The following is an 11,646-nucleotide window of genomic DNA, read 5'->3' as shown; positions in this document are numbered from 1 at the left end:
CCTAGGTATTTGATATAAGAGGTGTCCCATTTGAATCCATAATTTTCCTTTAGTAGAGAAACCGTGGATTCAGAGAGAGAAACATTGAGGGCCCTAGACTTGGCCATATTCACAGTTAGACCTGAAACTATAGAAAATTTGTCTAAAAGAGAATATAATTCCGGTAGGGATGTATCTGGAGCGGTCAAAAACAGTAAAAGGTCATCTGCAAATAAGGCACATTTATGCTCCATTTTGGCACATCCAACTCCCCTGATGTTTGTGTTCTCACGAATAGCTATAGCCAAAGATTCCATAACTATTGCAAACACCAGGGGAGACAGAGGACAACCCTGCCTAGTACCCCTATGAATCTCAATAGGTTCCGAAAAGATACCCTGAAAGCGTATATTAGCTTTAGGATGAGAGTAAAGTGCAGATAAGATTCCAAGAAATTTCGTGCCAAACCCCCAACGTTTCATCACTTCTAACATAAATGGCCATGATACTGAGTCAAATGCTTTCTGTAGATCAATAGAAAGAAGCATTCCCCTTTGATTAGTATCACCAGTCCAACCCGAGTTCAAAATGGAGATCAGATCCACAGCCCTCCTAACCTGATCAGGACCTTGCCTTCCAGCGATGAAGCCTACTTGATCTTTACTAACATACTGGCCAATGAAAGAGGACATTCTATTGGCCATTACCTTAGTGAGTATCTTAAGATCGTTGTTAATGAGGGATATAGGTCTATAGTTTTCCACCAGGCTATGGTCTTTTTCTGGCTTTGGGATAACCGAAATATAAGCTAAATTAAGTTGCCTGTCTATGGGAACTCCACCGGTCATGTGGTTGAAGAATTTAACCATGTAGGGTGTTAAAATGCTCGAATATGTTTTATAATAAGCACTTGAAAACCCATCAGGGCCCGGGGCTTTATCTAATTTTAGGTTTTTAATTACTAACAATACTTCTTCAGCTGATATGGGAGACTCCATCATTTCTCTATGAACTTCAGTCAATTGAGGTAGATTCAAATTGTCTAGAAAATCATCCATTCCCTCTGAAGAAGAATCATCAGTGGATGCATAAAGCTTAGAAAAAAAATCATGAAAGGCCTCCATTATCTTCCTAGGATTCAGGGTAAGAGAACCATCCGTCATCCTTATTTTAGGGAGAGACCGTGATTGAAATCTGGGTGAGAGTTTATGAGCTAGCATCGGGCCTATTTTATCTTTAAATTTATAGAAATTAGCTCCAGTCCATTTCATATCTTCCCCAGCTTTGGTGGTAAGTACCAAGTTTAGGGCAGATCTAGCTGCATCAAGTGCCTGAGTAGGAAAGTTAAGAGGATCAGATTTATGTTTTTTACGGAGCTCTATATAGTTGTTTTCCAGCTTCCTTATGTCTATGTTTCTTTGTTTCTTGAGGCCAGCGGCCACTTGTATAATTTTGCCTCTGATAGAAGCCTTGTGGGCAGCCCACAGAGTTTCAGGGGACACATCTCCTGTATCATTATGCTTAAAGTATTCTAGAAGAGATTGCTCAATATCCTTCAGTAGAACAGGGTCCTTCAAAATAGACTTATTTAGTGTCCAATGAGACACTTTAGGAGAAGTGTCCTCTCTCCTCAGTGACAATAGAACCATCGAGTGATCTGACCAAGAAACATCAACTATGTGAGACTTAATGGCAGCTGGGACGTGATGGTTAGAGATTAATATATGATCTATACACGAATAAGAATGGTGAGGGTTAGAATAGTGAGTATAGTCCTTAATTTTGGGGTTCAACTCCCTCCAGATGTCAGTTAATCTAGACTGATGTAGAATGCGTGCTACTTGTAGACTAAGTTTAGTCGGTCTGACGATTCCATTGACAGAAGGTTTGGACTTATCCAATCATGTGTCAAAAGCTAGGTTAGAGTCTCCACCCATAAGAATGATCCCCTCCATAAATGGTCGGAGGGTATCAAGCATCTGAGAGAAAAACTTTTTCTGACCTCTGTTAGGAGCATAATAAGAAATAAATGTGTATAATCTGCCATCAAGGGTACCTTGTAACAATAGAAACCTACCTTCCGGATCTCCGAATTCTTTAGTCGGGTTAAAATTACAATACCTAGAAAACAAGATGGCCACACCCTTAGTTTTGTTTTCTGCTTTAGCTAGGTAAAACATTGGAAAGTGGGCATGCATAAAGGAAGGGTTGTATCGTTTAGGAAAGTGGGTTTCTTGAAGGAAAACCACATCTACACGGAGAGACTTATATACTTGAAAAGCTTTGCGCCTCTTAACAGGAGAATTCAACCCCTGAGTGTTGTGAGTAACAACACTAAGGGGTTTAGATACATCATTCGATCCAGCCATAAGTCTTGTCGACATCCATGAACATGCAGGACCGTACAGATATCATCAATAGTCTCGTAAATACGAACAATGGCAGGCAGGCTGAAGAAACGAAGAGAGTATGAAGAAGAAAGAAAAAGAAATGAAAAGGAGAGATAAGAAGAGAAAAATAAAAAAACATATAGCACAATAAACTATTAGATCGTGCAAGGTCAATTCGTGACCCAGAATGGGGGAAGAGAATGATTCTCCTTCCCTCATTCAAACAAGAAATTTTTGCATAGTCCCGGAAAAGGACTATATTCTTACCCATTGGGTCGACAAAGTGTCGACACAAGAGGTAAGTTGAGGTTCAATACCTCACCGTCGTCAGTTGCCGACAGATTAAACATCACATCTTAAAACAAGTTTAAGAAAAAAGGCATGTGAATCATAGGATGACCAAAAAACAATAGGAGAATAATCTAAAGAAAAACTGCATAAAACTAGACATGTAGTCCCGGAGTCTTCTTTTTTTAGAAAGCTTCTGGGATAAAAATTCATCTGAATAAAAGAATAAGAGATACGTCTTGGGTAAGTCTATTCAATATCAGGGTGCTTGGTCACCTCCAATTTTCCTGTACTTGACCTTGTTCCAAGGATTTTGAGTCGGACTAGTAGGTGTGTTCCTCTTGGCAGATGGAAGTTGAGGCGGATTAGTGTCCATGACAGGATCAAGAGATATAATTTTCAGATCAGACAGAAGTCGTTCACCTTCTTGGAAATTATGTATTATATGGTTTCTACCATTATAATTGAATTTTAAGGCGAAGGGAAAAGCCCATTTATACTTGATGTCTTTGTTGATGAGGGCTGACAATAACGGTTTCATTGCTCTTCTTTTCTGAATGGTGTATGGAGAAATGTCAGAAAATATTTGTATATTAGTACCTTGGTATTGAAGATTCTCCTGTTGTCTGGACCGTTTCATAATGTCTTCTTTGGTGGAGAAAAAAATGAGGCTTGACCACCACATCCCTGGGCAAACCATCTCTTCTCAGTGGGCCTAACGATCTATGAGCCCTATCAATCTCCAATTTTATATCAGGTGCAGATGGAAGGAGGATTCTCATAATATCTCGTATTGCTGAATGAATGTCCATAATGGATTCAGGGAGACCCCTAACCCTGAAGTTTTCTCTTCTTGACCTGTTTTCCAAATCGTCAATCTTAGCCTGAGCGGCCTCCAGTTGTTCTTGTAGGAAATGGATATGATCATCATGTTGGTCAGTTTTAGAAACGTTAGTGTCCAGTTTATGCTCAACTGAATCAATCCTGTTGCCAAGACATTGGAAGTCTGCCCTAATATCTTTAGTAATTTTCTCAGCCGTGTGAGCTAAACCCCTTTCCAGCATTTCAGAAATCCTGTTATAGAGATCAGCAACATTGAAAGAAACTTCTGGGGCAGTTTCAACGGTAGCAGGTACTTGTATAGGGTCATGTGAGTGAGAAACCATAGGAATCCCGTGATCAGCCATTATAGGTATTATACCCTCCCTTACTACAGATGAAAATAAAGCTGAAGATGTAGTAGAACTTAAGGGAGGAGGTGATGAGGAGGGTGTCACATGAGATGAGAAATGTTCAGTAAACTTAGGATCCACCACAGGCACCTGAGGACTTGTATGAGGAGGTGTGTCCATATTAAAAAGACTCTCCTTGATAATTGAGTTCTTATTTTTTTTGCCCTGTTTCCCCTTCATATATAATAAGTGTTATAGTGAATTCTTATCAGCAGGGGTAGAGTTGCTCTATATCGTAAAATCAACAGTTCACTCCTATATCAGTTCCTATAGGCATAACAGTCTTATAACCACCATCTTATAGTAGGTATTACTTATGTGAATTTGGGCCTTTACAGTAAGTATTGTGAAAAGATCATCATCATAAAAATGCCTCAAATTACATATCATGCAGGTGTTATATTAGCGGATTGGTTTGTAGCTTTTGTCAACCAACATCGGACGGTGTGTAGGAGTACCTCAGCAAGTTTCCATAGCAGGGAAAATCATAGAATAATTCCACACTGTAAAACACAGACCCTGGGCATCGTATTCAGTTGGTAATCAACCTTTGACTACTGTTAATAGATTATCATTGCAGTCATGTAGCCAGTGAACTAAGAATTACCTCAGTTTAGTGAAAAAAATAAAATATAATAAGAACTCCAAATAGTATGATACAGTGGATTATGTATGTTTCAGGATGTCACGGTGACCTGTGCATAAAATTCATCCATATACTATCAGATCCTTATAGAATTTCCACAGTATAATGGTCACAATTCACTACACTCTGAGTTAAAATCACTTATTATTCCCAGTATTGGCTCCTTTATATTTCTGTCGCTGGTTAGTGGCAATAGGCATTACCTATATTAACAACAGTACAGTCTCTGTATCCTTTATAGAAGTGAGGCAATATAAAAACTGCAGATTCCAGGAAGTTTTTTTTTTTTTTTTTGGGGGGAATTTGAGGAGAAGGCCTATGAAGACACTGTCAGGCCTTTGTATATTTACTGACAAGCAGTCATCCACATACCTCACTTCTAGCTTCAGACTCCAGGGGATGAATCAATTAGAAAAAAGGGCCAGTCAAAGCAGCCTATGCCACACTAAATTAATGCTTGAGACAATAAATTTGTAGGCCACAAGATGGCGGCGTTGTCCCCTCAGTCTTATTAAAAAGTGCGTCAGAAGGCCTCTGGTATAGAAAACGTGTGTCTCCACCAGTCTCTGGTCGGATGTTTGTCCTGGTCACCCCTTGCAGAGCTGTATGATACAGGCGGGAGTGATTTGGTAGATCGATTCGTCCGCTGTCCCCCCTGTACTCGACCGCGGTGTCGTCTGCAGCAATTGAATCCGCGGATCACGGAGGGAGTATAGGCCGCAGGGGACCGGTGCAGGGGTCTCCCGAATGTTTAGCCTCCACAGGGGAACGAACCTCACTCACCAGGATCGCCACCCGTGAGGAAGATGAAACTATAAATGTTTCAGTAGCCGCTGAGTTTACCTCACCCGAGCGCGCCTGTGGTTAAGGCTTCGTAGGCCCCAAAATGGCGACGGGACGTCTCTAACTGAACCCCCGTCACGGAGCACAGCACACCTCCGGAGGGCCTTTTGAAGGTAAAATAATGGTTCAGGACCATGCAGGGAGATATCTTAAATAAGGATGGAGGGGTTAGGAGCGATAATCTCCGATCCTAGGTATCGGATGGCCCTAGATAAAAGTTGGCTAGATGGAGCCTCCTCAGAAAGCGTCCATTGTCGTCTGCGTCAGGCCACGCCCAATTTTTACAGTCTTATGATTTGCACAGTGCACAGCCAGACAGGTGACACACACAGTACCTGGTTAAACAATTTACCTTTCTGGTTCAGTAACCCATGTTTTAGGTGTCATCTCTCCATCTGCAGCATTATCTCTTTCTATTGACCAAGGAGGTAGTGCAGAAAGTGAAAGGGTAATCTTATCACATATGCATATATATATATAAGAATGATCTGTATACTGAATATAATTATGTAGTAACCATATACAGACCTGAATACAATAGTTTTGCAGGGTCCTTAAAGGGGTTGTAAAGGTTTGTTTTTTTATTTTCTAAATGGGGCTCCTTTTAAGGTTCACTTACCTTTTCCTTCCATTTCCCTTCTAAATGTTTTTTTTTCTTTGTCTGAATTTCTCACTTCCTGTTTCTCCTCAGTAAGCTGTTCTGGCTGACTACCCACCACTTGGATGATGGTGGCAAGTTTACTGAGGAGAAACAGGAAGTGAGAAATTCAGACAAAAAAATATATATATTTAGAAGGTTAAGGGTAACAACCAACAATGCACTAGCTTAAAGGAACCTATTTTAGAAAATAAAAAATTAACCTTTACAACCCCTTTAAGAGGCTATGTGCCATTTGAAAGACTTTCTTGCAGGTCCCGGACAGTTTTTGTATTGGAACCATCTTCTGTCTGAGACAGCCTTGGTCCAACACTAATTACCCAACAGCTCAGTCAATCTTCTCCCAAACTTCCGATCTGCTATAGAATGAAGCATCTGCATTGTGTTTGCAAAGGAAATGACACAATGTCGCTAGAGCAAAGCTTGCTGTACTTTGTCCCCCTGTAGTTATTAATAAAGCTGCATGGGAAAGGAAGGAGCAGATAGATCAGGAATATACCTGAAGAAGAAGAAAAATAAATAAAGAAGTAGATTCGATAAAATATACATATGTTATGTTGTGTGTATATAAATATATATACACGTAAAAATTACATTTGATGATCTGAATGAAATTTTCTGCATGATGACATTGAAATGCTCATGAAAGTAAGCAGAATGTCATTCAAAATAAGTGACTGTAATTCGTGCCCTTGCCCACCTGACCCTAGCATGGTTTTAGAGGTAGAAGTTTTTAAGTTCTTGCCTTAATGCATTTTCTGCATTAAGGCAAGAAACCTTCTGTGTGCAGCTCCCCCCCCCCCCCCCCGAGCTTATCCCTACCCCTGTCCCCCATTTTATACTTACCTGAACACAATATTAATCCAGCGCTGTGCCTGAGAGCAGCAGCTCTCTCCACACTGGAGATTGAGGCAGCAGTGGGAGTTATTGGTTCATACTTCTGTCAATCGCAGCTAGTCAATGGACACAAAGCATAGCTTAGGAATGAGCAACTTTCTATGGCGGGCACTCAAAGGGCAGGGGGGCCCATGTGCACCAGTGGGGGGACCCCAGAAGAGGAGGATTGAGGATGCACAGAGCAGGTTAGTATAAAAAAAAAGAACATAAGATATATATAAAATTAATAATATCATAAAAAATAAACTAAATGTAACCCCCGTTGCCCTGCACACCACCACGAATGTAAACACATGCACACGTGTATGTAAACCAAGAGTGCACCACACTTCCGAGGTATTGTCATGAACACCAAAGGGGAGCTATAATTCTAGCACCAGAGCTCACAGTTAAAGTGGAAGTTCAGGCAAAACCTAACTAGGACCACTTTCACACTGAGGCGCTTTCACGCTAAAAACAGCGTCTAAAAAGCTCATGAAAACCTATTTCCATTAAAATCAATGAATGCTTTCACACTGGGGTAGTGTGCTGGCAGGGTGGTGAAAAAACTCCCCTCTCCATTGAAATGAATGGAAAGCTCTTCAAAAGCGCTCAGTGTTTTTACTGGCAGTTTAGAAGGGCCTAAGTCTGAAAGGGGCTTTACGCTAAACCTGCTCTCTGCACCATGCTAAACCTAATCTATCTAACCCTGTAAAGGAAAAAACATTATACTTACCTATTCTGCAGCCGATCTGGTCTGATCCCAGGAGCAGCTGTCAGCGATGGTTTCAGTGTGGAGGTGGGTGCAAGAGAGGCAGCCGACAAAGGAAGCCCCATAGTAAGTCTATTGGTGACGTCACTTTCCTGCCATTTCACGGCCTTTGTTGGTCCTCTCCTGCACACAGCTTCCGCCGCTGGAAACCGGACCGGAACGTCTGCAGAATAGGTAAGTACAGTGATTTTTCCATTACAGCATTAGATAGATTAGGCCTAGAATGTGGCCGAGAGCAGGTTTAGAGTTAGTTTTTGCCTGGACCAGGGCCAATCCACCCTATAGGCTCACTATGCAAGGGCCCCACAAAGCTGAGGAAGGCCCCCCAGATTACTAGAGGCCCCGCCTGGTGAGAAGTCATTTTCGGCCCCTCACCCCGCTTCTCAACTCGCTGGCTGCATAGGAGAAGAGGTAAGAAGTCAGCACACCCCCTGCTTCTCACTTTAATGTAAGATGTCATTTTCGACAGCAGAACACCCCCTCCCCCTGCTTCACAACTTTAATCTCTAATGTGACATGTGACTGTCGGCAGCGCCCCCCCCCCCCCCGCTTCTCAACTTTAATGCTTTAATGTGACATGTCATTTTGCTTAGGGCCCCAGGGAGGTCAGGATCGGCACTGGCCTGGACTTACAGCAAATCATTTGGAGAAATTTTGGTACCATATTTTTTCACTATATCACGGGTGTATGCAATTTTAAGACTTGACATGTTTGATTTCTATTTACTTGATGCAACCTCATCCTATATAATTACCCCAAAAAATGGGTATTATATTGTGTGCGTTATCATTAACATCCTTTTTTCTGAAAATATGAGTTTGATAAAAAGTTTTGCAAATATCTTACAATGTGAAAAATTGCAACTACTATCTTTTTATTCTACAGGGCCTCTGCTTTCAGAAAATATATAATGTTCTTGGGGTTTTAAGTAATTTATGGGCAAAAATGCAGATTTTTACATGTGTTCAAAAAATAAAATAATTGCTGTAAAGCCAAACAGGTTAATAAATGGTTCTTTATAACATTACATAAAGGTGTATTAAAAGGTTAGAGGGCTTTGCAAAATATACATCCGTAGATAAATGTGCTGTATCTGTATCTACAGTAATACAAGTAATGTTTTGTGTCTGTGGGGAGCTGGGAATCTGTTTTATAACCGGTCTCAGTGGCACTCCCATATGTTATACAAGCCAAGACATGGGTGGAGCGGAGATCCATAGAACTGCACGTTGCACTCACTCATTTATTTCTTGTCTGTTCTGCTGCAGTGGAGGTGGGGGCCAGGGCTGTACTCCCCTTCTATTGACAATAGATGTGTATTGTCAGAGTTATGACTTCTTTCAGGTATTAGGATTTTGCATAATGATTTGCTGTTTAGCCAACAATTATGATGATGTCTCAAAAAAAAATAGTTAAATGCATATTCTGTATAAAAGACTAAGAACCCGTTCACACCAAGTGCGGTGTCACTGCCTTGATGGCTATTCCAGCAAAATTCCACCGCAACACAAGGCGAAATCCATTGCCTCTTACTGTGCGGCAGCCAATAAATAGATCTTAAAGTGGAAAGCAAGTCAAAAACTAAGCACATTATTGCGGCACTCTTTCTCTGCAAGTGAGATCAGATACCAGGATTTGACAGGTATACCCCCTCCCCCCCGAAAGGTGCCAAATGTGGCACCAGAGGGGGGGAGGGATCTGATCCACGGAAGTTTCATTTCTCCACTTTAAGCTTAGTTAGGTTTGGGTTTGCCTTCCACTTTAATTAAAGTTCTTTGTGTGTCATTTTAATCGTTTAAAAAAAATAAAAAAAATAATAGTGCATAATGTGTGGCGATAAGCACATCAGCACTGCAGTTATCTATCCAATTACAATGCAGCGGCTGGTGTGAATAGACCCTAAAGGATATTTGCTGTTGCAGGAGACTCTCATTTGCTTTTCTATCACACTGTTAAATAACATGGTTCAAGTGTGCTTATGCAAACTTTTGGAAAGTTATGCAACATGTTCCATACTGCCACCTACTGGTAATTTAAGAGACATACACCATGTTTTTTGCTTCTCTAAACCCTAACTAGGTGAATTTTAGTATGGGATAACACTATGGTGTCTGTGTCTGTTTCGCCCCAGTGTGAACCGGGTCTCAGTGTTGTCACATGAAAAGATATAATAAAATATTTATAAAAATGTGAGGGGTGTACTCACTTTTGTGAGAATATATATATATATACAGGGCTCAAAATTTCAAGTCCTGAGCTACTAGCCAGGCCTCAAGAGTTACTCGCCACCACTTGCCCCACCTAATTCATACACTGCCCTGCGCCTAATTGCACCCGTAAACACGCCCTCGTAGATTTTCTCATGGAATGACAATGTTTTATGCAGAATCAAGTTACAAAATTAAATATTACCAACAACAACTTTAACAAAATGGGACAGGGCACTGGGGGCAGACCAGATGGACAGGGCACTAGAACTGGGTCTCTTCCCCATTCTCTTGCTGTCTCCTCTGCAACTCCCATCCATCCTCTCTCTCTCTCCCATTCATCTCATCATCAGGAGCCTGTGTGTGCGGCTCCACGCTTGCATGTCCCCACTTCCCCCTTTTATTCAGGCTGGCAGAGAGGAGAGGAGCTGCAGCACAGCGGGTACAATCCAGCGCTGCGATCCACACAACTGCACAGCCACAGCACACATTGAGACCAGTCTGTTCACAGTGCTCAGGCTAAACTGTTGGACACTTACATAGAGCATAAGGAGAAGAAAACTGCACAAACTAGAAGGCTGCCGCTCTCATGTCAGGGCAACTTTCAGTGAGCGCTGCACCGGAGTGGTAATTTTTGCAATCCTCCACCTCACTCATTACTTTCTGCTCTCCAGCTACATTGGTCAGGGCCCGGGGGAGGGGGGCAGGCTCAGAGAGATCATACTGTTGGGTCCCATGGCTTAATGAGAATTTCTAAGGAGAGCACCTGTGTACTGCTCTGCCTGTGCGCGGCTCACCAGACTACTTTTCCCGAGCATGCACCTTTCCTCTTCGGCCGCCAATCTCATCGGGACTCTAAGTGTAGGCACAGATTGGAGGGAGATTGGTCATGCAGCCCTGTCATCACTCACCCCCAGCTTAAATCCACTCGCCAAATGCTAGTAGGCGAGTGGAAATTTTGAGGGCAGTGTATATATATATATATATATATATATATATATATATATATATATATATATATTACACACACACACACACACACACACACACACACATACATACACATATATATATATATATATATTACACACACACACATATATATATATATATATATATATATATATATATATATATATATATATTACACACATATATATACATACACACACTATACACAAAGTATATCAACCCAATAAAATAAAAACATTATTTATTTTTTGCAAAAACCATGAATTAGGTAGAAAATTTAAGTCAAATAAGCAGAGGTTGCTAAACAGAAGACACCAACATAAAGCAACAGCTTGAAGTTTTCAGCATTGTGCTCCACCTCACATCTTTGTAGAGCATTTATTGTGTGCAGCCTCATGATGGAAAGTGAAAGCCACCTTCCCCACAATCATGGCAGACCAAATACTGTGTAATGAATCACAGTCCAGGCAGTATAGAAAAAGATGGCGTCTGCCTGGCTGCAAAGGTTACCATTCTTTACTCTCTGCCTTGTTTTGGGAACACTGTCATTCGCATTACCCATGATTTTCTTCTGTGATCCCGCACACAGGAAGGCAGAAGATTAAAAAAAACAAAAAAAAAACACACACTATGCTGTAAAAACTTTCCTTAGACACAATGACAAGTTAGACCCAAACATAATCTGTTACATTCTAATAGCAGGAAATGGGTTGGATAATACTGGGCATCATTCAACAAGTAGAGGAGTGACACTAAATTGCAGAGCAGACAGTCTGTAGTGT

This window comes from Rana temporaria, chromosome 3 (genome assembly GCF_905171775.1).
Source record: "Rana temporaria chromosome 3, aRanTem1.1, whole genome shotgun sequence".
Taxonomy (NCBI): domain Eukaryota; kingdom Metazoa; phylum Chordata; class Amphibia; order Anura; family Ranidae; genus Rana; species Rana temporaria.
This window is presented reverse-complemented; position numbering follows the sequence as displayed.